At 34.0% G+C, this 22,353-nt stretch overlaps 1 pseudogene; it reads left to right on the top strand.

Moving 5' to 3' along the window:
- The first annotated feature begins 7,017 nt into the window (after positions 1-7,017).
- Positions 7,018-7,116, top strand: LOC132315298 (small nucleolar RNA R71; annotated as a pseudogene).
- The last annotated feature ends 15,237 nt before the right edge of the window (positions 7,117-22,353 follow it).

Here is a 22,353-nt window from a genome sequence, read left to right as displayed (position 1 = left end):
GATCTGAGCAATTAAGGAACTAAGTTCGATCGATCTAACTCGATCGATCTGAGAAATATGTTCGATCGATCGAACTTTGCGAAGAATGTGGACAGTCACAGATCTATGACGTAGATGACATGGGGCCTTCACGAACAAGGTCGTGGGCCCATCAACACAACATAGCATCAATCTATTCACCTAACGAGGCCCATACTCCCAAAATACAATAAAAAATACAAAATCTAACAAAATATATATATACACATATATACATAAAGTTTCAAACTTCATCAATAGTGATTTTCAACATTAAAAGAGCATGGATCTAACATTTAAAGCATGACTACATCAAATCTAAGCTTGAAAGCACAAAAGGGATTTGAATCTTACTAAAAATGAGAGAAAATGGGTGAGGTGCGAAGAAGTGATGAAGATCCGAGATCCAAGAGGAGAGAGAGTGATTCGGGATGAGGTGAAGCTCGCCGGAGATGGAGAAGGTTGGGTGCAGCGGCGACGAGGGATAGGGTTTGAAAGAGGGTTGGATCGATCTTTGAAATCGATCTTGAAACCCTCGGTTTCATTTTTAAAAACTTTCCCGAACCAGTTTGATCGATCGAACTGAAACCACAGATCGATCGAACTGTTGTGATCTCTCTTTGAATTTTTTTTTTTTTAATTAAAAACTGAAAATTAAAAATGAAAATAAAAGTTTTTTGGATTTTTAAAATAAAATAAAATCTTTTTGGGATTTTTGGAAAATAAAATAAAATAAAATAAAATAAAATAAAATAAAATAGAAATATTTTTGGAATTTTGAAAATTAAAAAGTCAAACAAAGTCAAAGATGGTGAGATGAAGAATAGAGATCGATTGAAACAAAATGTTTGATCGATCTGATAGAGAGCTAAAAATATGCAGGTTTTTGGGTTCAAAAATTTGTCTTCAAAAATTTGTCTAAGTGTTGGAACTCAAGATTAATCGAACTTGAAGTTTGGATCGATCTAAGGACTTATGATCGATCTGAGAATAAGTTCGAACGATGGGACAAAGAGGTGATTTGGATGCAGGTGGATGCAGGTCGAAAATTTTTCTAAGTGTTGGATGCAGGTAGAAGTTCGATCGATCGAACTCTCATTTGAGATTGATCTCACTTATGCAAAATGCTCAATTTCAACATAAAAGTGCATGCAATCCTAATCACAGTTCATAGCAATGCATATGAACCAAAAATAAGTATCTAGACTTCACAAGAAATGAAATTAAAGATAGAAATGAGGGAAGAATAGGATTTTGACACCCTACGAAATGTCTTGCTAGTCTTTAACGTCTCTAGCAAGACGTTGGGCTCTTTTAGCCTAGATCAAACATCTTGTAGTGCATCCCCTCCTCAATGGGGTGATAAGTGCTTTGAACTCCACCCAACAAATGGTTCTTTAAAGAAATTGTTGGATTAAGCTTAAAAGACGTTTTCGGTCCTTGATCAAAACAATCTTTGGGCTTCCACGCCCTTTCAAAACAAGATTTTGAAACAACTTTCTTTGGTTTCAAGGTTGGAGATGGACTTTTTGAAACCTTGGTCTCACACAAAAACTCAATTCCTTCACTTTTAAAATCATGACATTTTTCTACAACATTAATCTCTTCATGCTTGTCAAATGAATTGGGGGTTGGATTAAAAATATTCAACTTTACCTTCATATGGCCAAATGAGATTTTCAGTATCCCCGTCCTACAATTAATGTTGGCATTCGCGGTTGCCAAGAAAGGATGGCCAAGGATAATGGGAATTTGGCTCTTAGGATTTGGGATCGGTTCCGTGTCAATGACAACGAAATCGAGGGGAAAGAAGAATTTATCAATTTTAATCAAGACATCCTCAATAATACCCCTAGGCTTTTTGATTGATCGGTCGGCAAGTTGCAAAACTACTGACGTTGGTTTTAAGTCTCCTAAGCCTAATTTGACATAAACCGAGTATGGAAGAAGATTAACACTAGCTCCTAAGTCAAGAAGAGCTCGATTAATGACATTATCACCAATGATGCATGAAGTAGTAGGTGAACCGGGGTCCTTAAACTTGGGGAGAATGTTATATTGCAAAATTGAGCTCACTTGCTCGGTTAAGACCACTTTTCTAGGTGCTTGGCTTTTGTTCTTCCGCTTTTGGGTGCACAAGTCTTTCAAGAATTTGGCATAAGTTGGAATTTGCTTGATTGCATCCAAAAGTGGAAGATTGACTTTCACTTGCCTAAACACGTCCATGATTTCATTGACTTTGGCCTTTTGCTTGTCATTTAAAATGGATCCTTTTAAGGCATCTAGAAATGGAGCTTTTGACTCAAAAACCTTTTCAGAAATTTTCTTTGAAGTCTCTTCAACACAAGAAGTTTTCAAATCATTTTGCACATTTTTTTTTTTCAAAATTACTTTTCAACACATTCTCATTTATATGGTCAAGCACATGCAATAAAGGAGGAATATTATATGAAACGGGACGGGTGTCAACTTGTGGTTGCACCGGTTCACTCTCTTCATTGGATACATGTGACACCCCCGGATTTCTGGATGCGGGTTGGCCAGGCCCACACCCGATTACCCGAGGATATCAAAACAATTAGTAATAATCGAACACAGAATAATTATATCAAAAGAGATAAATAAAATTTTGCTGAAATGAAAAGTAAAAGAGTAATCCAATATTTGAAAACCTCAGAATAATAACTCCATTGATAAATAAGATATTTCAGATACAACTGATTCACCACGAACACATATCGTTCTCCAATACAACTCGGGAATCCATCTAGTGGACCCTTAAAATAACCCACTGAACTCAAAAGATGGGAAACAAAACCCAAGTCTACACACAAAATATACTCCTATGTCATCGGTGGGGTGAACAACTGTATCTGCTCAGCACGATCAAGCTCTGCAGCCTGGAACTAACGAACACCTGCAAAGAATAATAGAAGAGTGGGTTAGGCCCACGAGCAAGTTCTAATCTAACTGCAATCCATACAGTGACCCGATACGCAGATACACCGTAGATACCTCACAATATCTATCTAATCCATACATATATATATATCCACACTATGGGACATTCACTGAACTATAATAGTGGTCTCAACCTGAATAGAAGGGAACATGCGAAAACGCACCCAAAGGTGGGCATGAGTACCTAGACCTAACAGGGTACACCTCAACCTACTATAGCTAGCTACGCATCCACTGCATATACGCGTCCTAACCAACGAGTCTGAGACTCAAGCTCATCTCGTGGTACCATAACTATATATTTAAAGTCCATTCAAATCCATCCATAGGAACTCCAATAAATCGTTCAGCTTATTTAGCTGCACAGACTTATATAAGAGATCCAGTAAGTCGTTCAGTTTATTCAACTGCACAGACTTAAATATAAGGAGAATTATGTTTTTTATAATTCGTACCCTTCTTCCCAAAATAGGTAGGACTGAGTATTTTGAATCAGTCTATCCCTAGTATGTCACCGTCCCATACCGGTACATACAATCCACAAAATCCATATAATTGATAGAACAGGCAAAGCTGTTCACCAATTAAAATCCATAAGGTAGGAATTAGCATTTTGAGCTAAACCATACCTAGTATGCCACTGTCCCATACCGGTGCATACAATCCTCCATATCCATGTAAATTACCACATTCAAATGATAAGCAATACAATGCAAAACCAAACCCAGATAATTGATAGAATTTTAATGTGAGAATTCAGCAATTAAAATCCAAAACATAATTCCAAATAATTGGCCAAATTTAATATAAGAATTCAGCAATTATAATCCAATATATGATTCCAAATAATTAACCGAATTAAGTATAAGAATTCACCAATTATGTTCCAATACATAATTCCAGGTAAATTACAAGGCATAAATAATAAGCTCGTAATTTATAGTCCAAAACCAACCATCCATATCATTGCAGAATAGTATTTAGTGTTTCAACAACTTAAAACCAAAACCATGTAAATTACAGACTATGAATGATAGTACAGCAATTTAAAATCCAAAACCAATATCCAATTAATTACAGAAGATTTTTAAATGTTTCAGCAATTTAAATCCAAACAATTAACCATATAGTTGCAGGAGATGATTTAATAAATCAACAACTAACATCCAGAGCCTGCATAGATCACATCTAACACATCAATGACCCTATAATATATTTAAAACCATTTTATAAATATATTAAATCCCACTGGAATGCCTAAAAATAAGCTTAAGTATTTAAAATTTCATCTATCCACTAACCGTATACAATGTACATAAGTGTTATACAGTTTGATCCGTTAATTTAGAATTAACCTTAAATCAATTTAGGGTCTTAATAACACCCAAAAATTAACTATTTAATCCCTCCGTGAAGTCTCATTAAATTTCTAAAATTTAATCAAGCCATTTAGTTCCTTTCTTCTGTTAGTAGCATACACCGTTGTATATTTTTACACTGCTACATCCTTTGTCTTAGAGACTTAAACTATGCAACAATAAGTTTAATAACACTTAGAATTAACTACTTAAATCCTCTGTTAAGTCCCTACAGTTCATTAGAATCACTCAAAAGCTCAAATAGTGCTCAAAACACCAAACAGAGCCCTAGAAAACACTTTCTGGACGTAAAACAAATTGGAGCCGGCTCTTGGAATGGAAGAGCCGGCTCTTACCCTATTGGAGCCGGCTCCAATTCCCTAGGAGCCGGCTCTTGCTGAAGGGGAGCTGGCTCTTGACTTTCTAGAGCCGGCTCTCTCCCTCTTGAGAGCCTCCAGTTCATCTCTGCTCCGTTTCCGTCAATCTGCTCCTTCTCCGATCAATTCCTACCCCTCTGCTTGTTTCTTAAACTGATCTAAAGGATCTAACACCTTCCTGATAGCATCCCCAAGGTTTGATTATAGCAATTTAAATCAATGAATAGAAGTAAACTTGTGCAAAAACTAAAACCTCATGCATGGATTACAACGAAGCAAAATGCAACAGAGATCTAAAACAGAAATGACAACCATCCTACGAGATTTACATAACTCCCGTAGTCTTTCCATACTTAGTTTACAGTAGTTGCAATAAAAACAGAGACAAAAACTACGACAAGAACCCTCATGCTTAAAGGACATAAAACTGAACCAACTTGCATGCACTGTAACAGATATTGCAGAATTCATCACAGAAATAATTCAAAGCATACATATAATTAATTTAATGTATAACATACATGAATGATTTAGTTGTTAATTTCCTTAAAACCCTAGAGCATATCTAGGTGCACAGAACACGGCTCAAAGGGAAAGAGGAAGATAGAACTTGCCTGAATAGGTTTGCAAACAAACCCTTGTTGCCGTTGGTCTCAGTTTTTTTTCCGACATCCACTGAAACTTGTCTAACCTCTTAGAACCTCTGCTCCTTCCTTCTCCTTGGTTAAACCTTGGAACCCCAGTCGAAATTCTCACAAACTGCTCTGTTCTCACCAAAACTCCCTCTGTAACTCTCTCTATTTGGCAGACTTTTCCGTGTAAAAGCTACGACAATATGTAACCCTAGGTTTAACATACTGAGGTATTTATAATTGCAAGACTAAAACCCTAATCCACAGAGCCTTAACTTCGTCGGCCCACAAAGTAACCCAGTTTAGATACATATCAGATGCTTATGAGACGGCTCCAAAAACCCTAACTAAAACGTATCTAAAACCCCAGTTAATGAGAATTACATAATTACCCTGTTCAAAAATTAAATACTTAATAAATAATTAATTTAATAACACCCATTAATTAAATCAAAGAAGCAAGCAACGAATCACTTAAAACACATAAAATAAATAAAATAATTAATTAAAATAAACAAACAAATAAAGAATTACACCCTTAATTAAAATAAACAAACAATTAAAAAAAATAACACAATGAATTAAAATAAATAAACAATTGGACACATAAGCATATAGATATAAAATCAATTTAAAATGCACAAAAATAAAATTTAAATTCCATTTTTATCCCTTTTGAAATTAGGGGTATTACAATACACCCACTTGGTTGTCCATAATCTTTCCACTTCTCAATGTAGTCACCGCATTGACATGTTCTATTGTGTGACCTTCCGATGAGGAATGAGTCTCCACAACATATTGCTGCTTTTGTGGGGCATTCAAAGGCATTTTTCCTTTCTCTCTTGCATTCAAAGTACTAGCTATTTGCCCTACTTGGGTTTCTAGCTTAGCAATGGATTGAGAGTGAGAATGAAACAATTGTGTGTTTACCTCTAAAGTGCCCAAAGCGGTCAAAACTTTCTCTTCAAAAGCGGGACTTCTAACATTTCTTTGGGAATATGATGGTCTATGATGGTTGATTGGGAAAATGAGAATTTGAAAATTGGTTTCCTTGTGATTGATATGATGATCTAAAATCTTGGGAACCTTGGCCTTGTAGTGGAGGTGGAATGTACTTTCCTTGAAAACCGCCTTGGGAAGGGTTTGAGCCCTCCCCTTGGTTTTTCCAAGAGAAATTCGGGTGATTCCTCCAACTAGGATTGTAATGATTTCCATAAGGATTGTTCTCTTGATTAGCAAAAATAGCATTTGCTTGTTTATGATGCTCACTTGGCACATGTCCATGGGGACAATTGGAAGTAGAATGTAAAACACTTGAACAAGTCATACATGTTTCATTAGATGCATGATGAGAATGGTTAGGGAAGGAAGATACTTGATTCGCCGAGTTTTGGTTGATCAAACCTTTGAGATAATGATTTCATTTCGGCGGCAATTTCATGAGAGTGGTCGACTTGATGTAAGCTAACACTCTTCCTACCACTAGAATTTCTACCATTCTTTGAAAATAAAGTACGATGCAAAGAATTTTCACTCACGCTCTCATAAAGACGCCACACATCATCCTTATGCCTATCAATGTAAGAGCCACCCATGGAAGCATCAACCATGCCTTTGTAATTGTCCGATAAGCTCTTAAAGAAATATTGAACTAATTGCCATTTGGGCATGTCATGATGTGGACACTTCCTAAGCAATTCATTAAAGCGTTCCCATGCCTCATGAAATATTTCTCCATCCCCATGTGAAAATTCTCGAATTGAGGTTCTCATGGCATTGGTCTTAGAAACCGGATAGTACTTCTTCAAGAACTCTTGTTGCATTTTCGCCCAAGAAGTTATTGAAAAAGGCCTAAGATTGTTAAACCAATATTTTGTCTTGTCTTTAAGGGTGAATGAAAAAAGTTTAAGCCTTAAGACCTCTTCCGGCATGTTCATATATTTTATGGTGGAACAAACTTCAAGAAACTCATCCAAATGCTTGTAAGGTTCTTCACTTGGAAGTCCATGATAATTAGGAAGCATTTGAATGGTTTGTGGCTTGATTTCATAGTGATGTGCTCTAAATGGTGGCAATTGAATGCATGTGGTTGCATTATATTCATTAGGCACATAGTGATCTCGTAAAGCAAGGGGAGGATTAGCAATTAGAGATGCAACATGGGTACCTTGGTTGCCTTGAATAATGGGAGGTGGCGGAGCATAGATTGGCCTTGGCATTCCCAATGGAACTTCGCCTTGTTGTTGTGGTGGATGAACATATGGCACTGGCATGCCTAATGGAACTTGCATGTTATCATGATGCACATTGGGGTGGAGGATGCCTTGTTGGTCTATGTGACCAAGGTCCTTCACATGGTCCTCATTGTGTCCTTCCATTGATGCAATGGATTGACTAAAACTACCTCTTCGCCTAGGGTTTCGAATAATGGATTCAAGATGAAAATTTAAAGGGACAAGAGTGGGTCTCAATGATCTACGACCATGCATGAACAATGCAACACAACAAGCAATAACAACAAACACTTCACCTTCACAACAAATCAATAATCAACAAACTTCCTCCACATTCAATGTTCCCATACTCCCATGCTTTAACGATAATATGCAAGAAAAGTAAATTGCCTCCACACGGGCTCATGATTTATCTAAGAATTGAATTACAAGCCTCCACGCGGGCTGACGATTTAACTAAGAGATGAGTAAAGAAAAGCTCACAAAGGTCCTTTAGCACTTCAACTCCAAATTTATAGCTTAGCTTAGCAATTTTTAAAATTTTAGCATTTTTCCTTTGATTGCTTACCTCCTTTGCTTGGAATATCCTTTGTTTGCTTCCTAGCTCAATGCTCCTTGTCAATCAAGAACAAACACAATAAGTAACAAAAATTGAAAACAAAGTAAAGACACGATCAAAAGAGTACTAATTTCTAATTGATTCCACAAATACGACGTTGCCAATCAATCAATCCCCGGTAATGGCGCTAAAACCTTGGTGTGGCTCGGAGGTCGCACCCCGAGAAGTTTATATGAGAATGAAGTGGCCAAATTTTACATTTATAAATTGCTACTACTACCTTTCACTAAAAATATAGCTAAGGTGAGTAGGGATTGTCCCAAGGGATTGAGTGTCGTACTAGGTTGAGAAATCAAGATTAGGGTTAGGAGGTCGAGTGATCAAAATGGTTGTTGGTTGGTTGGATTAAACTAAATGCAAATTAAACTAAGGTAAACAATAATGCAATACAGAGAATAAAAGAGAGAGAGAGATCTTGGGGTTTAGAGATCACCATTAAGCATAGCTTTTCTACACCTTTAATGAATGATTAATGAGGGGAAGAACATGTATTGCAATATCGTATGTGTGTGTGGTTGGTCCAACAAGCATGGATGACAAATTAAGCATATATTATCTAAACAACATGGTGGATAACACAACATATCAAATTAAGCCATTAATCCTTTCTTTAAGCTCACAATCCAAACACATCACAAGGTTAGAGATACATGTTACTTGCGTTTCATAAGTATGGAACATCAACAACAAGTATGGATTGTCCTCCCATTTAACAACTACACTACAACTAAGCTAATGACATGAAATTAAACTAAGGGAGAGGTAGAATCTATCAAGAAATGAGTATGAACCATCAAATAAACCACAAGAACATGACATTAAGCACTAAGTCTTGATAATCTCTAGATCTATAGCATCGACACACATAGACATACATCAATAACACAAGAAATAGAGACAAACACATGAACATCTATTCTAGCATACATAGACATATGGATAGAATGAAATGATCAATTGGAAGCATTAAACCATATAAATCATTGAAGAAACAAGATCTATATATATAAAAGTGTCAAGACATGAATCACAATACAAATCCCCTCAAAAATACATAAATTAAGAAATAGAAAGCATGCTTAGGGCAAACTCTAGCCCCAAGAGGATGTCTAGCTACTCATGGATGATGTCCTCCAACCCTCAAGGGCAAGCTCCATGGAAGAAATCTGCTCCTTGGTTGATGAAGAGTCTCCAATGGTGTCTCTAGCCTCCTCTTCTTCTTTGCTTCCTCCCTAAGAGTTCTTTAAGGTATGGTATGATATATGTGATACAATATAATCCTCCATCCTATGATACAAAAAGGAATCCTTATCCTTATATAGGTAGGTCAAATGACACCCAAAATGAGCTGGGGTCATACAGCAAATATTACCCAATGATTGGATAAAGGATAACTTTTGTGAGCTGGAAATTGAACTTTTTCGCAGTGGAGGAAGTTCGATCGATTGAACCTTGGACTTGGATCGATCGAACATGGCTGAGATCTATCGAACTGAAGTTGGATCGATCCTCAATGGCGGCGCCTCTTTGGATAAAAACAAATCTGAGATATTTTGAAGATATTTTTGGGAAAAGGACAAACGTGGTTGGTAGGGTGGTACAACTGGATAAGATCAATCATTTGGATAGGGAAAAGATGTTCGATCGATCAGAGAAGGAAGTTGGATCGATCGAACTTTTGAGATCTTTGAACAGGGACAAACATGGCTTAGATCCATCTTGAAGTGCTGAGATCGATGAAAGTTGGATCGATCGAACTTTTCTTGAGATAGATCGAAGTTGCTGAAATTCCACCCTCTGTTTCCTTTTGCTCTACTTTGCTCCTTTATTTGATTAATCCCAGAATTGCTTCAATTATGCTTTTATTTGGCTAAGTTAGCTTATTTTTGGGATAAGTACCTGAAAATGGAAATAACACGAAATCAATACATGACGGTAAAATAAGATAGATAAAGGTTCTAGAATAATTAAGCTGAAGGGGTTTAAATACGCACTTTTCAGCGCTCATCACTTATTTTTAAGTTTACAATGTAAATAAGGAAGTACCCCCATTTAGACTCAATAAAAAATGTAAGAAAATTTAATTCCTACTTAATCAAAATGTAAAAATCTAGTTTTAGTGCAAAGTAGGGTTCCCAACAGTTTTGGTATAAAATGATTCTCTGTGTAATAAGGAGTAATTACCTTAGGCTATTTAAAATGTAAGGAGTAATTACCGAGAAAAATTATCTTGAAAATACGTTTGTTTCAAAAATCCATTTTTCGTACTTTGCCAAAAAACCAGTTTATCGTGAGACGTATGAAAGGGTCCTAAGGTCTTTTACCAAGTCATGGTAATGAAGACTTTATGACGAAAGTTAAGTTCAATGCTTTAAACTTATCTTTCTAGAGACTAAAATAAATCATATGATTGATGTGCATGGTTCTAGCATTTCTAACTCAAGTGTTGAGTTCTTTCAAAGTTTATGCAAGCTTGAACTAACTCATTCTTAGCAAAGACTTCATATGTCTATTATATATGTGAATGAAGTTCACAGTCTATTGCTAATGGTCATAGGAACTCATGAATGATAATGATATGCATGGTCCTATAGAAATGGGTTTCAAATGGATTCATAAATACTTTAACATTGAATCCTAAACACTCACCATCCTATCTACCCCATTCTTCATGCTTTGTCCATAATTGTTTAGCCTTTGAGGTAATATTGTTTTCTTCCTTTTTTTGAGTTACTTGTTTGTTCATTGTTGTCTAAACTATCTTTTAGTAGACTTGCATTTGGTTCCTTGCAACTTCATGTCTTTTTTGTATCCATTGCTTTCCTTGATGTGATCTTGATAATGGAATATTTGGAATGATCTTTATTACTTCATTGAGGTCGTTCTTTGAATGTAAACATTAGTCCTTAAACACCATTAATGGTTTGTAATTATCAAAACAATTAGATTGTCTTTGGATGAAATCCTCAAGGTCAATAAACTCGATTTACTTACTTTTACTTCTAGTTTTTGTGTTGAGGATGTCTTAAATTGGCTTAACAAAGTTGATTACTTTCTCGAGTATTTTGACATACTCGAACACAAGCAAGTTCCTCTTATAGCAATCATGCTTAAGAAAGGTGCTTCAGCTTGGTGGGGTAAAGACTAACCCTAGGAGGCAAGGAGAATAACCTGTACAATCATGGTCAAAGATGAAAAGCTTATTGATTGCTAAATTTTTCCACCAAGTTATCAGCATATGTTGTATAACCAACATCAAGATTTCAAGAAAGAGACTCAATTTGTCAACAAGGAGAATTGAGGTGAATTTTTTTGGAGCAACTAGTACTTTTCAAGAAATTAATTGTGAGCAAAATCTAATTGCTACTACTCTTGTAATTTAAGATAACTCAGCCAAAAAAGAGATTAATCAGAAGAAAAATTATGTTGAGTCACCTTTTTATAATTGAGGATGATGAAATTATCCATGTTATAGAATATGGTTTAAAAGAATTAGATAATGAACATGAGGGAGAGGATGCCGACAAGAAATTCGTTGCCGAAACGATTAAGTTTTCGAATTAAATATTGAAAGCCACGTGGAGGAGTTCGCTGATGAGGTAGGAAATCAAGACACTACAATTGTCAGGGACAGTAACAAAGAAATTTTATTCTTGTGACCAAGAGTGACATGTAATTTCTCGTATAATGATGGCTGAAAGTCAAGACCAAACTCTAGCTGGTGACAAAACAATTACATTCTTGTTAATGGACCATGAAATACGTGGCTTCATGACTGGATAGACCATCACCACCCCTGATTGATTGTGCAATTGCAAGGCAAAAATTTGATTGGGCAAAACATCTTGAAGAAACACATGGTTTCAAGCCATTAGAATGCCAATATATCCCAAGGAAGCACGTTAATGAAGCATCACGAACAAGTCATCAGTGGTATCAAATTTTGTTCATACTCATATATGATCCGCATTGAAATTTGAGGACGAAGTTTATTTTGAAGCGGAGGGGACTTATGTAGGATAGATTTTAATAGGTTTTATATTATTATTTATTTATTTTTATTTATAATTTTTAGGGAGTTTAATTTTAGATTTTTAATTTCTTTTACAATTAGTTTCTTTATATTTTTAGTTTACTTCAGCAATTAGTTTCTTTTAGCTATTAGTTTCCTTTACAATTTTAGGGTTTTATTTATTATAAATATGATGTACTGCGAGAGCAGAAGGAATCATTCAATTTTATCAATAATATTTTAGAATTCTTTATGAATTTTCTTATAGTTTGTGGATTCAAACTACCCTATCTTGCGGATTCAATATAATCCTCATTCCGTGTGAACATTTTATCGCTTATGCTACGTTTGCTGGATTTTTTTTTGTGTTTTCCTTGAATTGGGTCATTAATGGGTCAATTCATATGTGTCAAGAGCCTAAAAAGTAATTTGGAATGTAATTGAAAGTTAAAACTAAAATGTTCATCTACGTGAGATTTAACCTAACCTGAAAGGGTGTCAATGTAATTTGCCTTTTTTTTATTAAAACATAGGGCCCCAAGATTTTTGTGATCATCTAATTAATTCAAAATAAATATTATAACATAGATGCCATCTTAAGATTATATGTTCCAATGTCAATAATTAATGGTTACCCCGAATAGGTCTTAGTCCCTAAAGCCCAACTTATCATCTATCAAATTCAACACCAACACTTGGGTGTGGGTTCGATTCTTCTCCAACTCTGTAAATTCTTGACTTAAAATGCTACTTGCACTGTAGGGTTAAGGTGAGTAGCTGGAGATTTACCTGATAGTTACAAGTTCAAAGGACGAATAATTACGAGGATTCCCACGTCATCCAAAAAAAACTAACATGTATGGTTTTGACTCCCTATAGTCATCCCAACTAATGGAAACCAAGTATGTTACATTCTTCTGAATAAAGTGTAAAGTTTTATTAGTGAATGTGAATTACTCTATGATAATGTAATATTTATGGTTTATATCTCCTGTGCATGGACACCAATCACATACTTTATCTCATTGCATAGTCAATGGGACAATCATTGATTCATCTTATGAACCAGCTGATATAAGACATTCACCATATACATATGTAGAGAATTTAATCAAAACTCGGATTCCATTAATAAAAAACGTCAATTACATCCCATTCATTGGCTTGAAGGACACGTAATCACAATATTGGTAAGGATTTTGTATTATGTTTTTCCCGTCTCAAGAAAGGAATCAATAATTTTGCTTTTTGACTGAAAATCGAAAGAATAAATGACATTTATTTACACTAAATGTAGGAATACATAAATTTCTTGTATGCATCCTTATTAAGCATATTATAGGTTAGATATAAAAGATTCTATGTTGTAAAATATATGCTTCATGTAACATTTAAGATATAACAACTCTTATACTAATATGCTATGAGATAATTAACAATATGCTAAGAATGATTAATTAAATGTGCAACTATATTTTTAATTAAATATGCAACTATATATTTAACATAATAAATTAATAAATAATAAATAAAGAACCTGGACCGAGACTAGTATTGAATACTATGTCCTTAAAACAGATTCGCCCCACTATGGTGCTAACGGACTCAGTGGGGTCTATCTCCCAGGATATAACGGTCTACATCCACCAGTAGCAGCACTACAAACTCGTGGATACGGCGAACCTCCTCCGTGTAATACTCCTTCTGACTCAAAAATGCATCTGTACTATATAAATGCTAAATTGGATGCAATTCGAACCAAATGGTTCGAACCAATCTTAATATGGTTCGATGAAATTGGATTAGGGTCTAAGTGGCTCGGACCACTTGACCTATGGTTTGAACTCACTTGGGTTGGGTTCAAGTCTAGAGAAGGAGAGAGAAAAAAATTGAATTGAACGATTTGTAAATGGCAGCCCAAGGGGTATTTATAGAAATAGAAATGTCTTTTCGGATTGGGTGCGTCTCTTCATCATTGGACAAAACCATTCATATTTATAGAAATAGAAATAGAAATGTTTTTTCAGATTGGGTGCGTCTTTTCATCATTGGACACAACCATTCATATATGTCTCTTTATCACTAGACACAACCATTTTATCACTGGACACAACCAATTATATGTGTTTCTTCACATTGGACATAACCATTTATATGTGTCTATTCATCACTAGACACAACCATTGCAATAGGTTGCAATGGTTCACATTAAATAGGTTATGTTTGTTGGTTGTGAGTTGCATATTTTCATTCCACAACCAACCAGTGATCACACCTATTCAGTCAAAGGCATCTATTGATTACTAATGAAATAATTTTCATTCAAAAATTCTAACAATCCCTCACATGAATGGAAATTGGCTGCTTAAATGCAAAAGATGATCATGCAGACACTAGAGAGAGTATAGTCAAAAATTTACTGCATCGGGATAGGTAGTTTTTGGCCTTGAAGCTTCCTTAATATATTACTATCGGATTTACTCGCTAACCAGTGAACATGTTGTCTTGAACTATTCAGCCGTTGATGTAAACCAAGACAATAACAAACACATAGTTCCCTTTCTCATAGAGTTAGTTCTCATTGTTGTGTTCATTTCGGCCCTTAACAACTCCTGGTATTCAATGAGTGCTCTAGGGAACTTAGCCTTTATAGTTCTCATAGAAGCGGCCCCACTTTACACTCATATAGGTGACTTCTTATTAAGAGTATCCTACCATACCCCACTTGAATTTTCAAGGTATAAGAGTCATTAAAAGCGTAGCTTATCCTAACCCTCGCTGTAGGTAGCACTGTCTCATTATAGAAATAGGTAGAAGATTTATATCTTCTCAGTGCTTCTGGTGAGTCATTCAAAATTTCTGTTGTCCCTTTGAACCTAGATCTTGGGATCTCCAGTGAGCTAGGTTGGTTTCCATTAAGATGACTCATTAGCTTTCGGCTTTTAATCCCATTCCCCTCGATGATCTATATAATTACTCTTCAGTACAACCTCAATTTTATATGTAGCCACAAGGTTGTGTTTAGAAATATTACACTCTGTAGAGATTTCTCCAGTTGAGAGCAACTGTATACTTTGTGCCCTAAAATTGCTTATTGTTAGCAATATCCTTTGCTTTAGTGGCACAGGTATAGACTTACTTTGAAATGTCCTCTAGGTGAAGTCTATTGACTTTTTTATTTGATTTATTCAAAGTTTCTAACTTTGAGTTGTATTAAGAACATACAACTACACCTTTAATATAAAAGACATATCCATTATTGCATTTGAAGTCTTTGATATCCCACATCCAGATTGCATCACTGTTATACTTCCAATTTAGTTAGATACCTCGATCTATGCAATATTGGACTTAGGGTGTATCTCAACTACCCAAAATTTTTTTTTAGTGATCCTATCCTGGATTAAAAGTGTGCTATTAATCACAGTTATTAAGATGCCTTACAATTTCAACCAGTGATATACTTTGACTAGTATTTATATTTGAGATTTACATCTACAAAAGTTAGCTAGGCTTTTGTTATCATAACTAGTATTATCTCAATCTCATTCTATTGAGAATATACTATATTATTAGATGTTAAATATTTCATATCAAATAAACTAATTAGTATATCATTAATTTTTTAAGGCATACAATGACGTATGCATCATATTTATGTCATTGTCTCGGTACCAGCTTTAATCTACTCAAGGACTTATAAGCTTGCACACTTAACTCTTCAACTGGAACAAATAATTCAATTCTTCAGCTTTAAAAAGAACTCTTCTAGTTGTTCCATAATATTTTTCTTATAGGAAACAACATGCACTATTATTATAATACTATAAATGATTTTTGGTTATATCCTAAAACTTTTAGGGCTCGAAACCCCCCACATTTATAAGTATTTCTCTTAAAATGAGATGTCTCGTAGCAAATTTCATTTATGGATAGTATCACCCCCACAACTTTGGGATAATCCTGAAATTGTATTTATTATAATTTTTACTCATCTTAACATGTCATAACCTTTCATGTGTCACATATCACATAACTCAACCATTTAAGCAAATAACTCCCTTATTGTTTAAGCTTTGGATACATCACCACATAGTGAGCACTCATTTCTCAGCTATCATTACTAGTTAAAAGTGATTTTTTAAGTTCTCATTTCTTGTTTAGATTAAGCACACTCTTCTCATTAATCACTACTAGTTTATAATGAGCACACATTTCTCTACTATTACCACTAGCTTGAAGTTAAGTTTGCTCAGTTATCAATTCTAGTAACTCTTAACTTTAGTACACACTTATCTAAATAGTCTACTTTGGTAGTAGAGTAGTTTGTTTTGAAGAATATTATTCAAAAACTACTACTTTGCAAGTACTATTATTCCTTCCTACATGAGCAGACACGATGTATAGCTCAAATAGCTTATGGCTAAAATGGCTACTCATCACCCTCGTGTTTTTTTACTACCAAGTTGAGAGCTAGAACCAACTAACAGATTTTCATCTTCCTCTTAGGTTCCGTGCACCTTATTAATCATTTTAACTTATAACTAAGCTAACTAGTTTGCAACTTAGTAACATTTTAGCTTTTAGCTAAATTGTACATTAGAGCTAACTAGTTTGATTTAGCTTGTCTCAGTGTACTTGCTTAGTGTATCCATAACATTTTTCATTAAATTCTTTAGAGTTGTCGGAAAATCTTCTCTTATTCAGCCCATTCACAGCTATACGTGTCTTTAAACACTAGTATAAATCTTTTTCTATTGACTATCGGGATAATTGACATAGCTAGACTAGTTAATTTTTTTTTTGTTGTATTAAATACACAAACCAATCATGACCTCATACAAAATCAATAATATCACACATTAAATAAACTATATTATAAAATTGAATTACTATGCACATTAAGTAATTCAACTACATAGCTCAATATTATAATCTCAAATAAAAGTAAACACTTATATAAATAATATTGAACTCACATAAATAATATTATATCACATGATTAATTATATCACATAATTAATTTAAGAAAAAAGCTTTATGGCACATTCTCCAATAAACATGCTAGAAAACCAGGACTAAAAGATTTAAACGTTTTAGCCCTTTTGTTACGTCTAAGCTCATCTTTATTTTCGATCATTGTAAGATTTATGCAAAAAAAAAAATAAAAAAAAATAAAAAAAATAAATTTGATATGCACTATTATTATGAGCATAACCTATCAAAGGCTTTATGTAACGATCCACTCCACCATATGGTATGATTTTGTCCGCTTTAAATCCGAGCTAAAACGATTTTGTTATTGGGTTTTATCCCAAAAAACCTCATACCAATTGGAGATAACACCACCACATAAAATCACTTCACCTTTCCCTTACGTAGGTGGTGTGGGATTGTGCACATGTAGCTCGCTCAGTATGGTAGCATGTCAGTGCCTCTTGCACCCGCCCACGGCACACCCTCCCACAAGGTCACCACATTATTGGTTCCATTTTAACTTTCTTAGGAGTAGGAACTGCAACCTTAGTTAGATATCCCCACACTTTTAAGAATTTATAGGAAGGTTTTTCGACCTTTCTATAATTCAGATGATGTCACATTAGTTTCCTTTTGTAAAGCAAAGCTTTCCCCCCACAAATTATTGGTTAAACCAGAACTTATTAACATAGCATTCATCATTTCTTTTAAAGTACGGTTTTTGCATTCAGCAACGCCGTTCCGCTGAGGGGAATAATGAGTGATAGTTTGGTGAATAATACCATGTTCTGAACAAAGGTCAGCGAATGGTGCTTCATATTCATTACCTCTATCATTTCTTAATATTTTGATCTTTTTGCCAAGTTAATTCTCAACCTCATTTTTGTAATGTTTAAACATTTTTAAGGCTTTATTCTTACTTCGTAGCAATTATACATAACATCATCTTATGCAATATATCATTGATAAAAATAATGAAATATCTTTTTCCACCTCTAGCTAGCACATGCTTAAGGTAATATAATATACTACATAATATCATATTACAAAATTAAAATAATTCAACCAATTATATAATTCAATAATTTACTAATATAACATGTTTCAATTTCACATAATATTAAACACATCAATATTTAACATATTGTCATATAATAATGTATATAACATTATTTTATTATACCTCATTTATTAGTATAATCTCTACTTGTTTATATCTTAAATAGAAAAATATAATAAAACATAAGCAATGGGTAATTCTGTCTTAAGATTGTTGGTAAAATATATGTTTCATGTGACATTTAAGATATAACAACCCTTATACTAATATGCTATGAGATAATTAACAATATACTAAGAAATGATTAATTAAATATGCAACTATATATTTAATTAAATATGCAAAATAAGACAATAAATTAATAAATAATAAATAAAGAACCTGAACCGAGATTAGTATTGAATACTATATCCTTAAGACAGATTTGTCCCGCTATGGTGCTAACGGACTCAGTGGCGTAATACTCAATCTGACTCAAAAATGCGTTTATACTATATAAATGCTAAATTGGATGCAATTTGAACCAAATGGTTCAGACCAATCTTAATATGGTTCGATGAAATTGGATTAGGGTCTAAGTGGCTCGGACCACTTGACCTATGGTTTAAACCCATTTGGGTTGGGTTCAAATCTAGAGAAGGAGAGAGAAAAAAATTAAGTTGAACGATTTGTAAATGGTAGCCCAAGGGGTATTTATAGAAATAGAAATGTCTTTTCGGATTGGGTGCGTCTCTTTAGCATTGGACACAACCATTCATATTTGTAGAAATAGAAATGTCTTTTCAAATTGGGTGCGTCTTTTCATCATTGGATACAACCATTCATATGTGTCTCTTCATCACTGGACACAACCATTTATATGTGTCTCTTCACACTGGACACAACCATTTATATGTGTCTATTCATCACTGGACACAACCATTGCAATAGGTTGCAATGGTTCACATTAAATAGGTTATGTTTGTTGGTTATGAGTTGTATCTTTTCATCCCACAACCAACCAGTGATCATACCTATCCAGTCAAAAGCATCTATTCATTAGTAATGAAACAATTTTCATTCAAAAATTATAACATTCTATACAAATATAGAATACACTAAACGTAGGAATACATAATCAAAACTCAAATTGCAAGTTTTATTATAGCTTTTTTATAGTGTAATTATATCACCATGACTCTTATAAAGTTTGTACATGTTTTAGAAGTGAAAATTTATCATCAAGACAAACTTTAAGACATTATGCGCAACAAAATTCTAAAATTTCTGCAAGGTATGCTTAATTTATCCCTAATTCAATATAGGCAAGATAAAAAGAAGATTAATAATATTGAAGTAATTAAATGTACAAGTAATCGGTACAACAAGTCATACTCTTCATTTTTTGGCACATACATTCTTCTCATGCAAGGGCAGAGCTAATATTCCCCCCCACCCACCTGGCCCACCCACTATAATATGCATGTATGGTTATTATATATATATATATATATATATATATATATATATATAATGACTCTCCCCCCATAAACTTTTAGTTTTAAAAATTATTTCTTAATTATTTATTTCTTTTCTCTTTTACTCTTCAAATTCCTTTAATTTCTTTTTTTAAATAAATTTCTCTTCTTTAATCAAACTCTTTTAAATTTCCTATAAAAGTTTTATCATTTCTCTTTCCTTTTTTTTCTTTTCTACTTCTTACAATTCTTATTTTTAAAATCTCCCCCTCTCCCTCCACCTTAATCTTGTAAAATTTCTATGTAAGGTTAGATTGTGGTCAATAAAGGTGGTTTTCAAATGAATTTACTTGTAGCCCTTTCAAAGTCTAATGAACCTCTTGCTTAGAAAAAAACTCAAATGTAGTTTAAAACATAATAAAAACTAGCAATTATTATTGTTATTCTTGCTAAAACATAACCTACCTGTTGCCCAAGTATTGACTCTAGAGGTGGAGTGAATAGAGTCTATAGCAAACAATGGCCAATTTTCGGATTTGCAAATTCTACTTAAAACCTTCTAACAATTATGCAATAATTAATATATAGGCATAAGCAATTAATAGCATAAATGTAAAGGAGATAAGGGAAGAGATATTTGCAAACATTCACACGGCGATTTTAGCGAGGTTCAGAAACTCCTATTCCTCGACTTAAGACCCTTCTTAAGACATCCCAATCCACTATGGTACCTTTTTACGGGTGGAGAGCAAACCTTGATTAGAAGCAACTCTTTACTTCTCTTTGCTAAGAGATAACCTCTCTTAGTCGTCCTTTGGGTTACACTAACCCTTACAAATATGCAACTAGCTTACTTCTTCTACCTTGGGCCACACCCGCCCTTACAAATTGAAGATCAGATTTGTTGCATACAAATATATCTCTCAAAGATTGATATGCAAATATTAGCTCACAACTTTCAACTCACTCTAGAGTATATATATGAATAAATTGAAGCTCAATACTCTACGAATGATATGGGATGAGAGAGTATGATATGAATGAAGAACAAAAGCTCTTATGATGCTAGAAGATTTCTCTCAAGTGTAGCAACACTTAATTCCGAAGTCCCCAGCTCTATTTATAGAGTTTTGATGAGCTAATTCAAAAATATAGCTGTTGTGCATGGGGTTCAAGGCAAAATAGCCGTTTGAATTTGAATCTGCGCAAGTTCGGTCGACCGAAATGAAACACCATTGTGTTTCGGTCGTCCGAAATGGTTTAAGGTTGGCTTTCATTCTTTATTTCGGTAGATCGAAATAATTTACCTTTTGTTTTGGTCGTCCGAAACACCTTCCTCCTTTGATCAAAACTTTCTGTTAGAATTGGTTCGGCCAATTCATTTGCTCCTTTATTTCGGTCGTCCGAAATGATTGATTTGCCTATGCATTTCGGCAGACCGAAATGAAACTGCAACTTCAGGAAATTTTGTTTTAAGTTAACAGATGAGACAGTTTGTATACAGGACATCTGCATATACCTTATTTCCTTTGAAAACATTTAATATATATATATATATATATATATATATACATCCATTTACTTTAAGTTTACAATCTAAATAAGGAAGTACCCCCCATTTAGATTCAATAAAAAATACTAGAAAATTGAAATCCAACTAAATCAAAATGTAGAAATTCAGTTTTAGTACAAATTTGGATTTTCGACAGTTTTGGTAAAAATGAATCCTCATGTAGACCAATGTAAACTTGGTCAAAAATTCTGATAAAATCAGTTTAGGCTAGTTGAAGTATAAAAAGTTATTACCGGGAAAAATTATTTTGAAATAATCATTATTTCAAAAATCTATTTTTCACACTTAGCCAAAAACACAGTTTTTCATGACGCGCATTCAGGGGTCCTAATGTCCGTTACCAACTCATGGTAATGAAGGCTTCTCATGCCTTAATTGTTGACCAATATAAATTATATGATTGATGTACATGGTCTTAGCATTTCTAGCACAAGTGATGAGTTCTTTCAAATCTTATGCAAGCTTGAACTAACTCACTCTTTAGTAATGACTTCATGTGCAATTATATATGAATGAAGTGCATAGTCTATTGCTAATATTTATAAGAACATATGAATGATGATACGATATGCATGGTCCTATAGAGATAAGCTTCAAATGGATTCATAAATACTTTGACATTGAATCCTAAATACTCACCATCCTATCTACCTTTTTCTTTAAGCTTTGTCCATGATCTTTAGGCTTTGAGGTAGTCTTGCTTTCTTCCTTCCTTTGAGTTGCTTTCTTGCTCATTGTAATCCAAGTTATCTTTGGATGGACTTTGCATTTGGTTCTTTGCAACTTTATGTTTTCTTTGTATCCATTACTTTCTTTAATGTGATCTTGAATAATGAAATACTTGGAATGATCTTTCGTGGTTCATTGAAGTCATCATTTGAATGTGAATAATCTATAACACTCAATGTAAACAATAGTCTGTAAACACCATTAATGGTTTGTTATCATCAAAACCTCTAGATTGTCCTTGGATGGAGTCCTTAAGGTCAACAATCTCCCCTTTTTTGATGATGATAAAACATTGATGTATTCATAAGTAAGTGAAGTAGCATTTGAAAAATGTTCCCCCTAT

The sequence above is a fragment of the Cornus florida genome, unplaced genomic scaffold, assembly GCF_030987335.1.
Source record: "Cornus florida cultivar Cherokee Brave unplaced genomic scaffold, ASM3098733v1 CherokeeBrave_3.0.0_Hap2_Chr06, whole genome shotgun sequence".
NCBI lineage: Eukaryota > Viridiplantae > Streptophyta > Magnoliopsida > Cornales > Cornaceae > Cornus > Cornus florida.
The sequence above is the reverse complement of the archived record's forward strand: the minus strand, read 5'-3'. Positions and strand labels throughout refer to the sequence as shown.